This window comes from Zingiber officinale, chromosome 10A (assembly GCF_018446385.1).
Source record: "Zingiber officinale cultivar Zhangliang chromosome 10A, Zo_v1.1, whole genome shotgun sequence".
NCBI classification, from domain to species: domain Eukaryota; kingdom Viridiplantae; phylum Streptophyta; class Magnoliopsida; order Zingiberales; family Zingiberaceae; genus Zingiber; species Zingiber officinale.
In genome coordinates this window covers 82,522,141-82,526,878 of record NC_056004.1, presented here as the reverse complement: position 1 = coordinate 82,526,878, position 4,738 = coordinate 82,522,141, and the positions used below count along the sequence as shown (strand labels likewise).

Sequence of the window (4,738 nt, the reverse complement as noted above, 5' to 3'; positions counted from 1 at the left end):
TCCCCCTAGCTCTCGGAGTGTCTTTAACAAATTGATAAGTTGAAATCCAAAAAATAATTTTATTTCAATAAATAAAAAATAAATAAAATTGGGGAACAAAGCATGGAGCAAATCACCTCCCCTAGCTCTCGGGGTGTCTTTAACAAATTAATTAACAAATTGATAAGTTGAAATCCAGAAAATAATTTTATTTCAATAAATAAAAAATAAAATAAATTTGGGGTGTTGCGAGAATCGAACTCACGACCTCTCGCACCCGAAGCGAGAATCATACCACTAGACCAAACACCCTATACATTTTATAAGTGGATGCTATTATTTTGATTAGTATTCCAAAACTTGAAGAATTAATAGCAACACCAATTGCTATTAAAATCATTAGATCATTAATATAATGTTTTCTTTTTAATTCTGATGTCTCATACCAACAAATTATGTAGATGACCGGTCCATAAATTTTTTTTATATGTCATCAGGATAAATTAGAAAATACTGACATCCATTTAAATGGCTAATATTTTTAGATCTATTTTTTGCTGGAGGAAAAAATTTCCAATAATAGGCCGCAATTAAAAATCCAACGTATCCCTTCGTTACGTTATTAAATCCCGTCGTTATGTATTAGAGCATGCAACTTTGACAACAAGACAAAATCTGCATTTATCCCTAACAATGATAGTAATTTAACTATCAAAACAATGCAAAATGAAGTCATTAAGTCCTAATATATCATATCGCACCAAGGTAATTAAAATGAGTTTATCCATTAGTAGATCTCGCTTCGCTATGAGATGATTAGTTATACCTCTGCGAGACTGAGTTTGTCCTAAAGTCATGCACTTGAGAATGGTCGACTCCATCCATGGAGAGTGTGCATTGTAGTTGACATTTCTTTTTTAACTATGATACTTCATTTGTTGTATTGGCTCTCCAAATTTATGAATAAGAGGTTTAAATCAAGAGGGATCATGAAAATTAGAGTTGGGAGGGACTTTACTGGGTTAGACTTTAGTGCTTTGTTTATTCGTAGGTGCGGATAAAAAAAAGGAAAGGAATCTAGCATGAAAATATATTCTTCGGGAAGGGGAAAGGAAAGACGAAGGATAAAAGTAAACGAGAAGAAGGAAATAGGGAACTGAAAGGATATAGCGATGGCAGTGACGTCTACACTGTTGCAGTGAGGTCATGCCTCACCTTGAGAGCTCGCCGAGAGGCCATGCCCTCACACCTCGTCCACGACCCTCGAGACTTCATGCCCTCGCCCAGCGACCTCGCAGGAAGCGCTCGCAACCTCTCGGTGAGGTCATGGGCGCAGTGGTTACGGCCTCACAGTGAGGTCGCGCCTCACCTCGAGAGTTCGCCATGAGATCGCGACCTCACACCTCATCCACGACCCTCGCAACCTCACGCCTCGCCCCACGACCTCGCCGCCGGTTGTCGAGTAACCAGGAAGCAGCTAAGCGAGGACTGATGGAAGTCAGTTCCGTCCCATTTTGGATGGACAAGCTCAGGCCTTGCCCCGACCTCACAGTTGGTGGTTTGATAATATGTATAATATACAATACAAATTACAAATAATATATATATATATATATATATATATATATATAGACGTTGCCAGCTCGATATTTCTACAAATAAAATATTTCTTTTATTCTCTCTTCCCTTTAGCTCTCTGTTCAAAATTTCAGCGGTGGAAATTATCCAAATTAAAATCTCCCTCCCGGCTCTCTCTCTCTCCTATTCGCAACCTCCGTCTCTGTCGTCCGTCGTCCGTTGTCCGTCGTCCGGCGTCCGGCGTCCGGCGTCCGGCGTCCGGCTGACCTCGCGGGTAAAAATCGGGACAGGTTAATATTAAAATTTTCCTCGCCACTCTCTCTCTCTCCCTCACTCAGTCCCTCCTTCAACGTCCTCCGTCGTCCCTCGTGCTCTCGGCGGGAAAGTTTCTCCGGCGTCTTCAATCGCACAGCTGTTGTGTTAATCCACATCGTTATTGCCTAAAAAAATTGGTAAAGGCGCTAGCTGAAATAATTGTATAAAGATGCACTGTGCCTTTGCTTCGCTTCTAAACGTTGCATCAACTACTTCGCAGGAAACCGCTCTTGTAGCATCTGACTTGGATTGGTCATTGTAGAAGGTTCGAAGGATTTATGCAACAACCGCCTGCAGCCACTTGGACTTTCCTTTGCTGCTACATGGTTTAGCAGCTACATGGAGAGGTAGATGCTACAACGTGTAGCAGTTAACTCTCTGTGTAACTGTGACACCTTGTAGCAGCTAACTTGGTAAGTCGTGTTTCTAGCAGCCCTATTTTCTAGCAGAGATTAACCCAGTAGCTATAGTTTTCATATTGTGTATATCAACTTGATTAAAAATTATTTTCCCAGTCTTACAGTGTCATGCTTTGCTTTGCTGCTACAGATTGATTGTAGTTGTATATATATTTGCTTTAAAATTATTTAAAATTATTTATGCTGCTGCAGTGCCCTTGGTTTGTTTTGCTTGTACACGTTGAAGCAGCTACCTCGACTAATAACTTGTTACACCTATTCGTAGTTGTATATCATCTTGCTTAAAAAATGATAAAAAGTTATTTGTGATGCTGCAGCGCCTTTGCTTTGGTTTGCTGCCACGCGTTGTAGCAGCTAATTAGACTAATAACTGCTACACATTGTAGTAGTTACCTCTACATTTAGCTGTCACAACTCGTTGCAGCTAAATCGGTAACTCCTTTTTTTAGTAGCCGTATTTTTGTAAAAAGATTAACCCTAAAAATTTTTAATTGTCGTCTCCCTATTTAAACTTGTTAAAAAAATTATTATAAATTATTTCCGCTATTGCAGCGCTTTTGCTTTGGTTTGTTGTAAGTCCCTAAATATAATGATAGTCTCATAAGATTTATGCAGAGAGTATCATATTTAAACAATTTTTATTGTATTGCAGGTCTGGATGTGTGAACATGTTAGAATAATGATTCCTTACAGACAACATGCCCTCCCAAGAATATGCAGATGGATGTAGTCAAGCTCCCGCGTTGAGACAATAAAGTCTAGGATTTAAGTGTCCTTCCTTTTGACACTGGTAGCAACGCATTCTTCTTCTATTTCTTGGATTCTTTTTATTTTGCATTTCTTTAAATTTATTAGATCTAAAAAACTTTTTAAAATTTCTTATCATATATGCTTCCTGATCCTCTTTTGAATCTGACTCTAGTTCATCCTTCTTAGTTGCGTTTAGTGCGATCATCTGGCTTGACTCCTTTGTTGTCCATGCACACCTGGTTTCATGTAATTCAAGAGTAGAGAATAATTCTTCTAAAGTACTTACCTCCAGGTCTTTTGAAATATAGTAGGCGTCGACGATTGATGTCCATTCTGGAGTTCTGGGAAACGCATTGAGTGCGTAGCGTATTGTGTCGCGGTTTGTTACCATTTCACCGAGATTCTTGAGACCAGTAATCAATTCCTTTACCTTCGCGTGTAGATCGGCTACCTTCTCACCTTTTTCCAGACGGATGTTCGTCAGTCTGTTCCGAAGGATATCTCTTCTTGCTAGCTTGGCTTCGGATGTTCCTTCGTGGAGTTCCAGGAACTTCTCCAAGAGTTCTTTGACCGACGAGTAGCTTCCGATGCGGTTCACTTCTTGAGAAGGCAACATGCTCAGCGGGTGATATTCCGCACGGTTGTTCGCTACGGAATCACTCTGCTCCTTCTGTGTCCACTGGCTCTCTTCTTTTTCTTCTCCATTCTGATTCGTCGGAGCTACAAAGGCATACTTTATAATTAACCGAATTTTGAAATCAGTTTTCAGGAATACCTCCATACGACACTTCGAGTGTGCAAAGTTCCCCTCGAATTTTGGTGGAACAATGCTTGGTCCGGCCATCTCGTTGCTTCGATCGGCGATTAGTCCTCCTGAAGCGCCTTGCTCTGATACCACTTGTTGGTCCCTCTGGAGTCCGACAAGAGGGGATGGGTGAATTGCCCTACAAAAATAAATTACACCTTTCTCAAATTTTCAACTTAATATTAAAACTTGTAACTTTAAATAAAAGAGACTAATTAACAAAAATCAGATACAGAGGGTTTACTTGGTTTGCAATTAGAGGATTGCTAATCCAAGGAAAAGACAGCGCACTATCTGATGATCTCCTCTGGGCGGAGTAGCCTCTTACAGCGGTGACAGCACAAAAGAATAGTAAAGCACAGAGAAAATGGAGTACAAGTTGATTTAAAAGACTGTGCAGATCAGTGCTATATTTATAGCACTGTTTGGGGCGCCCTGAAGGGTCCAGGCGCCCTAGGGGAGATAAAATTTTATCCCCCAAAGTTTAGATCGAGTCAAAACTCGATCTGGTCAAATCTTTGGTCCGAGCACCCCGGTACGTTCCGGGCGCCCCGGTCAGCTCCGAGCGCCCCGGATCCAAAAGTCAACTCTAGTTGACTTTTTCCGTCTGGTAGCTCTGCTTCGGTTCAGCTCATCTCGGTCCGGGTCTTCAACTCCGGCTCCGCTAGCTTGGGTGATCTCGGCCATCCGGAATAGGGCTCACTCGAACTCAAGTTCCGGCCTTCTCCTCGAGCAGCCTTCCTTCCCGGTTTCTCGTCCCTCGAACATCGTGTACGTTCTTCTCGTCCACCGGTGTACTCTTCCGCGGTCACCCCGTCCCTCGGACGCACCGAGCCCGTCGGCACTCTCCCCGTACCATCCTTCTCATTAGCCGCGTCTTCCGCTCGACTTC

At 42.0% G+C, this 4,738-nt stretch overlaps 1 non-coding gene across 1 annotated transcript; it reads right to left on the bottom strand.

Moving 5' to 3' along the window:
* Positions 1-219: 219 nt before the first annotated feature.
* On the bottom strand, positions 220-291 carry TRNAP-CGG. The gene has a single exon. It is a non-coding gene; the product is annotated as a tRNA-Pro (tRNA).
* Between the last annotated feature and the right edge of the window lie 4,447 nt (positions 292-4,738).